Genomic DNA, 15,155 nt, shown 5'->3' with positions numbered 1-15,155 from the left:
CAAAGCCCTAAGTTACATGTAAATAACTTTTAGTCAATGTGGTTATTTAATGTTAAACATTCCTTCAACACAACAATAACCTTTAAATTAGAAGAAAAACTTCATAGTTTATTCAGCCATTCTAAGTTCAATTCTTTTGATTTGAGCCAGCTCCCATGATTCTACTACTTATCATACGCTTAAAAATACAAAAATTTTAAAGGTTTCACAATAAAATAATTTCAACTTTCTAATACGTAACTAAAAAGTCTTAATTATTTTAGATAACGTTATCCCTGGTTTTATATAGTATACAGTACATTGCAGAATTGACTGGCAAATGAGTAGGTAATCCAAATGTAATATTTCTTACTGGCTTAGTGATTAATCACGATCAGCTGTTTTGAAGTAAACATAAATCAGCAGTAAATGGCTTCTAATGCTATTCTTATGGAGAACATTTTACGCTTTATCTAATTTTGTGTTGAAATTTGGGGAATTTCACTATTTTCCCGCCGTCACGGGATCAAGACCTTTAATTTGAGCCCTCTCCCGTCGTTTTACGACTTCCCAGTCGCCCACAATTTTGACGCAAAGAATCGGCTTACGTAATTAATATATAGACTAGTGGCTTGTAGGGACATAAGTCCCTAAAAAGCTCAAATGTAAAACAAATTATTGTAATATTCAAACAAACTCAGATTAAAATTATCTATGGGTCAGAATTGATACAGTGCTACAATGATACATTTGCTCATATTAGTACCCTGGCCCGGTTATTATTTATAATATTACAGCTCTACTCCTTTTTGTAAAGGTGCAACTAAATTAGTGTAAAGGCTGCCCTAGTTTCGTTTCTGACCAACATAAAATATAAACTACCCTCTGTGTAAGGTTATGTGATGGTATTCCTGCCAAAGCCATGATTGATTTTACTCACTTTTTCAAATAGGCCTATTTAAACGTTCAGTGGGTTCATAGTTTAGACCATAGTAAAGTATTTATTTGCTAATCAGTCCTCATTTGTAAGTACTTAATTGTTAATAGTATATTATTTTCATTCAATGGATGTATTTTTTGTTTGAAAACATTTGACCGTTTATATTTATTCAGCCTAAAGTTGAAAAAGCTAATCATTGACTGATTACTATATAGTTCGGCCGCTTAGAAAACGACCTGCGCGCTAATGCTAAACTAATGCTGGAGGAGGTCGCTTTCTAAGCGGCCGAACTTTAACTCTTTTGCCACTGGTTAGGGTTCCATTATCATGTTATCAAAACCAATAAAAAAAATTTCATCAGCATTGATATAGGTACATATTTTTGGTTAGTGACACGTAAAGAAATGTAAACTACCTCTAGGGTTTACTATTATAGATTCTCCCTTTACTATCTACTAGCTGTAACCCGCGGGCTTTTCCCCGTTTAACTTCTTAATTTTCAAGATGATCTCGTTCGCATGGCTCAATCACGTCCTGAGTGAAGTTCGTTCGCTACGCTCACTTACCTTTAGGTTGGAGCTCGTTAGCTCGTTCGCTACGCTCACTTGCCTTCAGGTTAGCTTGTTCGCTACGCTAACTCGCCTCCAGGTTGAAGTCTGTTCGCTACGCTCACTCACCTTTTGGTTGCAAATTATCTGTTGTCATAAATGTAAAAGAAATAATAGTGCTGCACCCTGATGGTAATCCTTGTAACTTTAATGCTATTGAACATCATAGAACAGAACCAACTTGTTTAATTGAAACAGCTGTTAAGATTCATTAATTCCATTTCTCATAAGGTTAACATGGGAAACTCCAGAGCCACTGGGACGGAGCCGATTGGACGGATCACGAAATTGATGGTGTATAAACCTATTCCATGAAATTTTACACGTATGTACCAAGTTTCGTGGCAATCGGTTCAGCGGTGTCTGATTTTATCACTGCCAAACAAATATATATATATATACAAACATCCTCTTTTATACTTATAGATACTATGCATGTTAGGCTATATTATTGTAACCTTTTTTCCTTGGAGCAACAGGCAGTAGGTGCCTGGTTAAAATCTCCTCCAAACAATGCTATTTTCCACCCATTGGAATTTGTCATAGTCAATTATTATTGATTGTACCAAACAATAATATTAAAAAATCCCATGTAAAAATCAGCTTGTAAATTGAAGATTTTAGCTTCAATATAAAATAACTAAAAAACCAACAAAGATACGAATTTCAACACAATAACATTTACTACAATACTTATAAATATAGTTTGTTAAAATACAAAGAATGTTTTTTTATATAAAATATATTTCGTTTGTTATTCTAAAGGAAATTATATTTTACAACATTCAAACTCCTTTTGTAGCTTGGGTTACTGTTATCAACATTTCAGCCCATATCGTCAAACTAAAGGTATGTGAAATAATTTTTATAACCTACAACACTTTGATAGCTCATGATACGATAATGAAATGTCCCAGCACTTGTACAGGGTGGGGCAATGAAAGCACCCCAATTTATAAGCAGTACAAACTCAATAATATTCACCCTATGGATATAAATAGCACATCAAAACACAGCTTATCTTTTGCCATTTTAACTTAACAAAGTCATTTTTCCATTTCTTGAGAACGAAATCCTGCAAGTGACGTCCTTGTCCTACTTGACATTAGGCACTTGAAAACTCAAATATTAGGCAATCAAATACTCCTCCAGCATTTCTTCAGGAATCACTTTATTTTTTGGACAATTCTTAGCTTCAGTTCAAGCAAATCTGTGGGGTGACTTTGAAAAACCTCGAACTTCAAGTAGCTTAGTAGAAACCCCCCCCCCCCTGTCCGAAAAAAGGAGCCAACGTAAAGCTTAAAACAACAACAGCTTCCTGGCAAATCTCTTTGGACTTTGAGTTACTGCGACTCGCACTCTTTCAACATTTGCTGGTGTACAAAGAGTTTTGCGGCATCCACCGATGTTTTTTTAGGTTTAAGCGTCTATCCTAAATAGTTTTACCCAGTTCACCATTGTTTTCCAATATGGAACAGTGCCATGTTGACCATGGATGGAATGTGGTCCAAACAATCTCTGGGTTTTTGCACAAGAACCACTATTTTAAAAATAGGTTTGCACATCAAAATCTCAGTGTTAATAGCCTCGGGCATAATATTTACTAAAATGGCATAGTTTAATTGATGTTTTAAGCACAGCTGATCATTCGTTGTTGCAACAATTAACATGTGACAGCTAAAACAAATTGTGGCGTTCTCATTGCCCCACCCTGCATTTAAATTTTATTGTAGGCCTTGAATAAGTAAAGAACAGTTTTTCCTCTAATTTCTTCCTACATTTTTAATCAAATATTTTTTTTATTCATAGACCTACAAACATAAAACTATGTTTATCCTTAAACAGTGTCTCTTGAAACTTATAATTTCGGTTGTTTTAAACAAATACACCCGCCACAGCAAACCTGCAGACTAAGCAAATTTCCATTTACCTGGCTGGAATTCTACTAAAATATTCCCTGAAAATTGTCAGCTTTATTTCCAATTAAAATAAAATTAATTTTAGTGAGTACCTAGGTTTGCTGCTACAGGGAAGGTATTGAGGTGAGTTTTTATTGAAATGTTGATAGCTTAGTATGAAATAAACAAAATTGCCAAATTTGATTCAAATACATCCATAAATAAGCAAACTACAACAGCTTATGTATTCTGCGTAAGAATAACATGGGAATTTGGAATTTAAAGTTTTTTTTAATTATCTCCGCAACCGTTAGGCATACATCAAAACTTCAATAGACAAAATTATTTCTTTTTTTAAGCTCTACGAAATGGTCTGGAAAGAAGTTGTGAAATTTTATGTTTTAAGAGTCAAAATGGGAAAAACCTATTTTTACCCTATAACCCCATATTGATTTTTAGCTTCAATATAAAATAACTAAAAAACCAACATAGATACGAGTTCAAACACATTAATATTTTAAAAGATCATAATTTTATGAGTAAATTGACGTTTATTACAATGTTCTACCTAGAATAGTTTTTGAGTTATAGGCGTTTTAGTAAACAGCACCCCCCGCCATATTGCCCCCCTCCCCCAGGATGTCGACCACGTTGGGGGGCGACAACATGCGTTTTGGTGATCACTATAGTGCCTATAACAACAATCAGAAATAAAATTGCGTCACCCTTTTCATGCATGCTCAACCCCCTTCAGATCCTGGACTATAACGTTATCTCTGGTTTTATATATTAGCAGAATTGACTGGCAGATGAGTAATCCAGATGTATTATTGCTTACTGACTTATATAAATCACGATCAGCTTTATTGAAGTAAATAAAAGTCAGGAGTAAATGGCTTCTAATGCTATTCTTATGGAGAAAGTTTTACGTTATATCTAATTTTCTGTTAAAATTTGGGGAATTTCACTATTTTTCCGCCGTCACGGGATCGAGACCTTTAATTTGAGCCCTCTCCCGTCGTTCTACGACTTACCAGTCACCCACAATTTTGACGCAAAGAATCGGCTTACGTAATTAATATATAGATAGATTACATTTGTATTACTCATTTGCCAGTCAATTATGCAATGTACTATATAAAACCAGGGATAACGCTTCCCATAATAATTAATACTTTTTAGTTACGTCTTAGAATGTAGAAATAATTTATTTTACTGTGCAATTTGCAAATTTGTGTATTTTTAAGTAGCCTAAATTAGTTATGCGTATGATAAGCAGTAGAATCATAGATGGAATTGAGCTTAGAATGGCTGAAAAAATAACAATTTATTTTCTTTTAATTTGAAGATTATAATCCACTTGCTAGGGGGGTTCCTGTGTGCATTTTATGTATAGAAAAACACCCTAAGGGATCATGTAGGTACTATGCCAGTTATCATTTTCCGCGTGGGTGCCAGCTTGGCAGAGTGGGCATAACCTCAGAATCCGCCATTTTAAAAATGGCGGTGGCATTTATTACATGAAACTCATAGTGAGCTTATATCTCGAAAACGGTAATATTTAGCGAGTTACTTTTATTACAATAAATGCTGCTTACACAACAAAGAACAACTTTTGTATTTACAAAAATGCCCTAAATGTAACTATTTATGAGTTGTTGAGCAATTTATGCTAATTTAACCTATAAATTTTAACTCTGTTTGACAAAAATTCAAATATTTATGTAAAACTGTTCTTTTTAATTTGACACATAGCACTAATTGATCTTTACATTTAAGATCTAAATATCCACGCCACAGCAAACCTGCAGATTAAGCAAACATTTACCTGGCTGCATTTGTACTAAAACATTCCCTTAAAATTGTCAGATTGTTTTCCTATTTAAATAGCATTCATTTGTAATGAGTACTTAAGTTTACGGCTTCAGGGAAGATATCGAGGTATTTTTTTTTATTGAAATGTTGATAGCTTAGTATGAAATAAAAAAAATTTTCTAATTTGATTATAATATATCCACAAACAAGCAAACTACAACAGTTTAATTATTCTCCATAAGAATAACATGGGAATTTTTAATTTATTTTTTTTAATTACCTCTGTAGCCGTTAGGCATACAACAACAATTCAATGTACAAAATTCTTCCTTTTTATAAGCTATAAAAAGTGGTTTGAAATGAAATTGTGTAATTTTATCTTTTTAGAATAAAAAATGGGAAAACTCAATTATTACCTCATAAACACCTGTTCCCATAGCCCGATCATGCTGGTTCGCGAACTAGTCTGAAAAACGGCCAAGCATTGACGTCGCGTTATCACAACCAGTACCTTTGCATTGACTTTGGCACTAGGCTGCTTAGGACTGATTGTGTTGATATTGAACTAGTTTCATGGATAATAAAAGCTTGAACGCAGTTATTGGATCTAAATTGTAAGCCTTGGGTAAAGAAGAATTACATCTGTTCTCTTTTATAGTCATCAGAAAAATGAAACTGTTCACAATTTACTTGTGTGCAATGCGGTAGTAAACTACAGGAACAGTTCACATATTTACAAAAAGAGAAACACGGTATGCCAGCTAGTATCGTACACATGTTCAGCTTTGTTTGGGACAGGTTCTGCAGTTGCAGCAATCTAGTATAAGTTATCACTTGGGCAAAGCTGGATATCGAGTTTTGACAAAAAAACCACAAAAGAGTAACCACCATCACTGTATCCAACACTCAAAGGATCTAGTTGGAAAACATGTTCTTCCAAGTGATTTGGACGTTTGTGCAATAAAAAGCACGTAAGATACGCTGTCTAGTAGCTCCAGCAGACAGAATTTATTCACGAGCAACGGAGGCAGTTCTTCGTTTTACAGTGACACTGTACATCTACTGTAATTTTTAATGTATATAATTAATTCATTTTAAAGTAAAAGTATGAGTAACTAATTTTTTTACGGTAGATTTATAGACGCAAAGATTCTTAGCCCGGGGCGAAACAATCGATGTATACATCGATTGGCGAAACACGGGCAGAACACTTTAATTGATATAAGATTTAGTGTCTTAGATCATTCATAGTTTTACACTGAGTATCCTTTTTTTAAAGGTGAGATAAAGTGTCAATTTTTCCTCAAATGTATCCTTTTCCTTTTTTAAAGTGCTTTGAGAACTGTCAAAGGTCACTTCCAAGCCTGTTTGCTATCATGTGAACTGGTACATATCATGAAGTTCTTTCCGAACCAAGTCGCATCCACAATTCCTGTAAACCTTCCGAAAAGAATCTATTCATAAAGCCTAAAGCCAACAATACGACATCTGAATCCGAAGACAAAACTACGGCTTGACTCGATAACTCGAACAAAAATGATCCGATTTTAGTGAAATTTAGCACAAACGTGTAAATCTACGTGTTTTGGACGAGTTCGCGAACCAGCATGATCGGACTATGGGAACAGGTGTTTATGAGGGCTTTTAGAGGTAACAATCGAGTTTTCCCACTACCTATTGACTCTAAAAAGATAAAAGTACACAATTTCTTTTCAAACCACTTTTTATAGCTTAAAAAAGAAAGAATTGTGTATATTGAATCGTTGTTGTAGTGTATGCCTAACGGCTACAGAGGTGATTAAAAAAAATTAATTAAAATTCCAATGTTATTCTTATGGATAATTAATAAACTGTTGTAGTTTGCTTGTTTTATGAATATATTATAATCAAATTTTAAAAATGTGTTTATTTCATACTAAGCTATCATCAACATTTCAATTTAAAAAAAAACACCTCAATACCTTCCCTGAAGCAGCAAACTTATGTACGCATTACAAATCAATGTTATTTAAATAGGAAATCAATCTGACAATTTTAAGGGAATATTTTAGTACAAATGCAGCCAGGTAAGTATTGGCTTAGTCTGCAGGTATGCTGTGGCGTGGTTTTTTGGCCTTAAATGTAAATATCATTTAGTGCTATGTACCAAATTAAAAAGAACAGTTTTATAAAGATATTAGAATTTTTTGTAGAAAAGAGTAAAATTCATAGGTTAAATTATCATAAATTACTCAACAACTCCTAAATAGTTATATTTAGGGCATTTTTGTAAATACAAAAGTTGTTCCTTGTTGTGTAAGCAGCATTTATTGTAATTAAAGTAACTGGCTAAATATTACCGTTTTTGAGATATAAGCTCACTATGAGTTTCATGTAATAAATGCCGCCGCCATTTTTAAAATGGCGATTCTGAGGTTATGCCCACTCTGCCAAGCTGGCACCCACGTGAAAAATGATAACGGGCATAGTACCTACATGATCCCTTAGGGTGTTTTTCTATACATAAAATGCACACAGGAACCCCCCTAGCAAGTGGATTATTAGGCCTATTGTTGTGTTGAAGGAAGGTTTAACATGAAATAACAACATTGACTAAATAATAAATTATTCCAGATTAAATGGGAAAATTATGATTTGTTTTGATTTCAAAACAACATGTTAAAGATTTATTCTACACTTTTTTTGTATATTTACTAGCATTTTTAATTTGCGATTTATGGTTTAATCAAAATCTATTATACTAATTCCGTAAAGAATTTCTTGTGCACAGCAAAACTCTTTTATTTATGAACCGATTTTGATGATTAAGGTGTCAAATCAAAGGGAATTCTCTGTAGAAGTCATCGAATAACTTTTGTCATGCTCAGTTCAATGTGCTTTGCCCCATTGGACTTCATGTATTTTAGTTTTCATGTATTTTAAATATACAAGTTAAAGTTTGTTAAGATTACCTAACATATGATTTATTTCTTTAAAAAAATCTGTCTTCATAAAAATAGCCTTTTTTCCCTTCTGTCATTTTAGTATTTACTTTTTCTGTTTACCTAATTTTGATTATCATAAAATTCTACCTAGAAGAAACATTCCCGTGTTTGCGATTCGGCGTTGTATTTACAACAAAGATGGCATGATAATAAATTGTGAAAAGTTACCTACGCTGGTTTTTGAAATTCAAAGAAATATTATGTGACCGCTTGATTTTTTTTAATATTGCACGGACAGATGCTGTCACAAAACAGACTATTATGACTTACGAGGTCTTAGCGTACAGCACAAAACAGATTTAAATTGCCAATAAAATTAAATGAGCCAGCCTCAGTCTCCGGAATAAAATCCAATAGTAACGAAGCTAAATATGTGTAAAATAATATTATGGGATGAAGCTTCTATGTCCAATAAGTATGCTTTATCATCTGTAGAATGATTACTGCGAGATATCGCCAGAAGAGAAGGCCAAGCAATGCCTTTTGGTGGAAAGGTTTTTGAGGTAAGATCTGGCAATGAGCTACCATAGTCTCTGGTGCGAGTCGCTGTGAAATGGTAGAAAATTCAATAATTATATCACCTTTATGGTCAATGTTTAAAAATATTTCACTTGTTAAAAACATAAGAGCGAATCCAAGGGAATCAATATTTGCTGAATATCCTTTACGAACAAGGAATGGCCAAGAGAGCTACCTTAATGGTCTTTGTGAGACATTCATAAGTCTTCCACCACAATGTATTGCGAATAAAAATATCATTGACAACACCTTCAGTGAACGATTCTCTGAAAATGCTTTAAAAAGACAAAATTCATGCAATAATTTAACCAAAGAATGAACATGGTGACCAAATTAATAATAAATTAGCTAAGCAACTAAATAATGACAGCAGAGTTTACTACTGAGTGGACACTTTGATTCGAGAAGAGGAAGACCGGTTACATGTCCTTAATGATTTTCTCCACACTTTAACACCAAGTGGTTATGTCTCACAAGTTATGTTGTTATGTTTATAAAAAGGTGGAATTTTAATTTTAACAAGAAATTGAAATCCATAAAAACTACAGGTTAATGGAACCAGAATAATAATGAAAGAGATTAATGACAAAGTCTATGAAAATGATTACTGGAAGTTCGGCTGGAAAACAAGTATTATTATTCCAATTAAGTTTAGAATCGTCAGAGGGAAATTTTCTCCTGAAATTCAAACATCTGCAGTTTCAAATGCCGAATCGCTTTTGCCATCACAAAATTTCAAGGACAGACACTTGAAAAAGTTGGTCTTATCTGTCATAGTCCTGCTTTGAGCATTGGACATTGTACGTACCACGCTTTCGATTACCTAAAAATAATGGTGAAAAAACAACGAAACCAAGGTCTTCTGATTAAAGACGTTATTAGAGTGTTTGCGAAAAAATCTTATGGAAAGAGTCACCTTTAACTTGTAAAAAGTAAGATGTAAATGTTAACTGTTCTGTCAGGCAGTATTGTGTACTCTGTTAAAACCTTTATCAAAACAGTAGCCTATTGAGTATTGACTTTTGATTTATTATGTTGTGACAAGATAAAATTGTATTTAAATTATTAAAATGACAATGAAATGTAGGTAATATTATTAACTGGAAACAACTATAGTTCGGCCGCTTAGAAAACGACCTGCGCGCTAATGCTAAACCAATGCTGGAGGAGGTCGTTTTCTAAGCGGCCGACCTATAGTCTATCTATATATTAATTTGAAACTGTTTTTCTTTGTCATAGCTAAATTGAGAGAACGGCTGGGCGTAGAAACTCGGTAGAGGTGTCTAAAGAAAGGTCTTGGTTTGTAGATGAGCTATCAAAAGAGAAACGTGGTATATTCCCTTGGGGCTCTGCCCCAGTGGCCTTTGAATTACCATCCCATGTTATTCTTATGGAGGAAAAACTGGGTTTTTGTCCCAGCTAATTTGAGAGAACGGCTGGGCGTAGAAACTTGGTAGGGGTCTCTAAAGAAAGGTCTTGGTCTATAGATGAGCCATCAAAAGAGGAACAAGGTAAATTCCCTTGGGGCTCTGCCCCAGAAGCCTTTAAAGTTGCCTCTTCAAATTTGTTTACCATATGCATAATTCTACACTACTTTTTAATGTAACAGCTGTTAATATTTAAATTGTGATTTACAAAATGAAGTACAGTATTTGCAATGGGTTTTTCTGATTTTAAAATCGATTTTATTCTGCATCGTGTCATATTTTGCAATATAATGTTCTATTACCAAATCAGTGGAAAATCCTAATATCACAGTAACTCTTAAAATTATTTCTTAAGGAGTTAACTTATATCTATTGTATGGCTTGGTTTCTGCCTTTTTTTAACACTTCTTGGAGATTGTACGTAGGTGATATTCTTTGGCATATTGCATCTGTAGACGAAACTTTGGTTAGTAAAATTATTACAATGGAAAAAAGCGAGAAATCCTGGACAATTTGATATAGGCTAAAAATAAAACTGAATTAACAATATGCTACATTTCTTGAGCAATCATTGAAATAACCGATTTGCAAACAATGAAAACATAGAAAAAGTCATAGAACACAACCAAGTAGAAGAAAAGAAATAATGTTTTTTTTCATTTATAATCGTTATTATAGACAACCTAATGCGGCTATGAGAGGGAAAAATTTGTAGAAACACTAAAAAACAAGATCAGCTTTTTGAGAAAAGATAAGATATTTACAAAAGATTTTGATTATATCTAACTGTTGTGTAGATCGTGAGTATTTCCATAATCTTCGTGAGTCGCCTGTAATGCTTCGCAATTGCTCGAATTCGAGCAACAGGTACACTAGTGTTGTATGAAGTGGAATAACCTCAAAGGCCACCCTTTGAAAACATCAATTATCAATCATTGAGATGGGGACGCCACCTAGGTGCGTATTTGAACCCAATATATGAGTGAAGGATGAGTGTTGGATAGTGTGAGATGATCTGTGCTGGGAATGAAGATTAAATAGGTTCGTACAGGCAATATATTTGTTCATAAAGTAAGTACTATGACAAGTTCCAATGGGAGGAAAAACAATAATGTTTGGAGGATATTTTAACCAGGTACTGCCTGTTGCCCCAAGCAAAAAAGATTCAAACAATAAAGCCTAGCATGCACGGTGGTAAAGGGAGCATCCATTAATAATAGTAAAACCTAGAGGTAGTTTCCTTTTCTTAAAACTAACCAAAAATATGGATGTCGGAGATGCCGATGTAAAGAAATTTCGTTGATTTCATTAACTGGGTAATGGAACCCTAGCCAGTCCCAAAATAAGTAGGAATCAGCCGATGATTAGGCCTATTTTGATAGCGTATCGCACCTTTAGGAGGAATACCACCACCACGCAAACTTACAGTAGTTTTTTTTTTATGTCAATCAAGAACAAATCTAGGGTTAAGTTTGGTCAATGGGATGCCTTTACTTTACAAGAATTTTGTTAAACCTTAGTAAAAGGAGCATAAGTATAAACTTAGAAATAACAACCGGGATAATTTAGCGGTTTTTACCAAGAAATAAGCTTATCTCCAACCACCTACATTTGCCTTTTCATATTTATTTGACGAAGACAATTTCTAAAATTCCAATCAGGGAAGCTTTTATTTATCCTCATTAACCACAAGACCAAAGCTACATTTAGTAAACCAGCATTTATTCACACACAATGATATGTTTGCTGCCTTTTCATGTTAAACCTCTGGAGTGATTCAAATTATTTATTGAAAATAACCTCAACAAATAAATCAAAAAAAGACGGGCAACAAACTGTTTTTTACACAAAAGACATGGTGTACATAGGGATACCTATCCTGACACATAGATAATGTTATTCTGAGTTTGTTTGAATACCGGAGTTGCAATAAGTTGTTTTACATTCAAGCTTTTCAGGGACTTATGTCCCTACAAGCTACTAGTATTGTAAAATGTTGTAGTTTGCTTGTAAATGGATATATTTTTATCGAACTTGGCAATTTTATTTATTTTATACTAAGCTATTCATATTTTACTAGAAAACGCCGTTTATTAGTTTCCTTGTAACATCAAACCTAGGTACTCGTTAAACCTAATGTTATTTAGATACATTTTATAGAACATCAATTCAGACAAATGGAAGTTCGCTTTTGCTGCAGTGGAGGTATTCTGTTATTTTATGGGTTTTTAAGGAAAATCACCATTAAAACTCAAAATTTTGAAAAAAATAAAAAAGCCTAGAGATACCATGGATTAGTACCTGCATACAAAATGTTATCTAAATCGGACCACAGGTGTAGTCTGTAGCTCTGTACACATCCACACATACAGACTTGCACACGGACATATACATAGACTTCACTTTAAAAACCACTTTTTTGGGTTCAGGGGGACCCAAAATGGATATATCCACTCAAAACTCAAACTCGAAAATTTTGATTAAAAACAATAGCCTACTTTCTCCATATACTATGTATAGGGGGAGAACGTAAAAATAAATGGAGGGAGATCTTGCGAATAATTATTGATGTGATACTATACTTAGCATGTAATTGTCTTTCCTTTAGGGGAACTATCAGAGCAATATAAATACGACAAATGGCTTTCACCAGTAAAGAGCAAGGAAACCTTTTGAACCTTATTTATATGCTTGAAGACAACATTGGAAGGACGCAAAAAAGGTCAAGTTTCTTATCTTTCTAAAACGATTCAAAACGAAGTCATCAACATGATGGGTGGGTGCGTGAGGAAAAAAATAATTGACAAGATTGTCAAAGCTAAGTATTACAGTGTCATGTTTGATTGTACTCCAGATGTAGCTCATAATTAACAGATGAGACAAGTAATTCGTTATGTGACGACACAAGGAGGCACATATGTAGTTAAAGAGAGCTTCATTGATTTTGTAAAGGTTCATGGGAAAACAGGAGAATATTTGGCTGAGATAAATAATCAATAAACTTACAAATGATAGTTTGGAAATCACTAACTGCTGTGGCCAGTCATATGATAACGGGTCGAACATGGCTGGTGTGTTTAAGGGAGTCCAAGCAAGGTTTAAGGAAGTGAATCCAAACGCAGTGTTTGTCCCACTGCATTGTCCATTCACCCATTCATTAAATTTAATTGGGCTTAATGCCTCGTCAGTTTCTTTCCAAACATCTAAAGTCTTTAGAAGTAGTTCAAAGACTGTACATAATAGTTCTCTCCCCCCCAAAGATGGGAAATAATGAAATCTCGTTGTAAGACCAACTTAAAATGGACAAGCCAGACACAGTGGCCCGCTAAATCAGAAGCTGTCCATGCAATTATTAAACATTTTGATGGTGTAGTGGAGGCTTTGGAAGAGATCAAAGAAGGCCAAAGTCAAAATCCCGAGACACAATCAGAAGCAAGAAACCAGTTTTATTTTGGTAGATATTTTAAAATTATAAATAAATACCCTGAAAGGGGTCAAAGTCGTAAATGAGTACAATGTACTCTGGCTATGATGGAGAGCATAGTTCGTTCATGAGTTCAAGCTAGGTAGCCGCACAATACGGACAATGAGTTGTTTGACTCAAGTAGTCAACTTTGACTAGGGTAGTGGTAAGACAGCCAACCAGAGGAAAGATCCGGGTGTCGAGTGAAAATTTAAAAACGTACGTTTTCAAGAAAAGCACTTTTAAAATTTATTGTTCCGTTTTTTGAATTTTTTTTTGTTTCATTTACATTTGAAGTTTCATAAAATGTCCATGGTAACGCAATATCTTTGGTGATTTTTTATTAATAGAGCATCTTTGATGGAAAAACACAAAATGTTGTCACGACCATCAAGGAAATAAAACTGAATATTAAAAATAGTTAATATTATTTTTATAACTTTTTTTTGCTATAAATTAATTTACTTTTATGGCCACTATACAATAAACAGCTCACTAAGCTTCTGGTATATTTGGTCTTTCTAGAAAAAAATAAAAAATTAAAAAAATGAAAAAAGCCAGTAAAATCTTTTAAGTTTGTATAACTCCGAAAAAACTTACCTGAGACCCAAAAATTGTTATGTTTTTATAGAGGTGTGCTTCTTTTGTGTATAAAACATTTAAATATGATGATATTTAAAATTGTATGATAGAATTCATAAAGAGGGTCAGGGACAAGCCCAGGGTCACAACCTGGTGGGTGGGGGAGCCAGGGTTGGGGGGGGGGGGGTCAGGGTCAGGGTCGTGAATTGTCTGGAATAATCTAAATCTTTCTAAACAATCCTTCAATTATACTGTTAGTTATAATAAAAATATGTGTTTCAATTGAACTAAACTGTTCAATTTACAATGATACCACGACCAAACACAATATAATCCATAAGGCTGGATTGGTCGTGAAAAAACCTGCAATGGTCGTGAAACATTGGTCGTGACATTACGTGTTATTTGGCTCTGTTCTGGCGGTAGCCCTACACCTCATGTTTGAGGATACAAAGTGGACTTCCAGGTTAATCTAGGAATTGAAATATCTTATAAACAAAGATTAACACCGTGTCTACTTCATCGAATGACTGCGTACGGTCATAGACACACCAAAATTACAAAAAACACAAACTTGCCTTTATTGATCTTGTAATTCCTCCTTTCAACTCGAAACGACCGGCACTACAATCCTGACGTACACCCCGAACTAGTCTCTAAAACAAACTGACTCCATCGACGCCAGGCTTGCCACTGTCGTGCTCCAAAGTTGCAAATTTTTCCCTAATGGTCGTGACGTCAAATCGAGGGACAGACCTATTTAGTCATGGTAATCAGTTTACAATGAAAACAAAATTATCATATGCTCCTTTTTCGTAAGATTAATAACTATTGATGTAATAAAAATATGACATCATATATTTCGGCATGAATAATTATTCTAAAAACAGCATGAAAGTTGCAAAATGTACCCTAGGGACACGTGACGGTCGTGAGTTTC

General features: G+C 34.1%; 1 protein-coding gene across 2 annotated transcripts in view; it reads right to left on the bottom strand.

Moving 5' to 3' along the window:
- The window catches only part of LOC128983524 (interferon-inducible double-stranded RNA-dependent protein kinase activator A homolog), an 87,752-nt gene that overhangs the window by 32,723 nt on the left and 39,874 nt on the right, over positions 1-15,155 (bottom strand). The window lies entirely within an intron of this gene.

This window comes from Macrosteles quadrilineatus, unplaced genomic scaffold (genome assembly GCF_028750875.1).
Source record: "Macrosteles quadrilineatus isolate MER2022 unplaced genomic scaffold, UCM_ALF_1.0 Scaffold_1__1_contigs__length_201487025, whole genome shotgun sequence".
Classification (NCBI taxonomy): Eukaryota; Metazoa; Arthropoda; class Insecta; order Hemiptera; family Cicadellidae; genus Macrosteles; species Macrosteles quadrilineatus.
The sequence above is the reverse complement of the archived record's forward strand: the minus strand, read 5'-3'. Positions and strand labels throughout refer to the sequence as shown.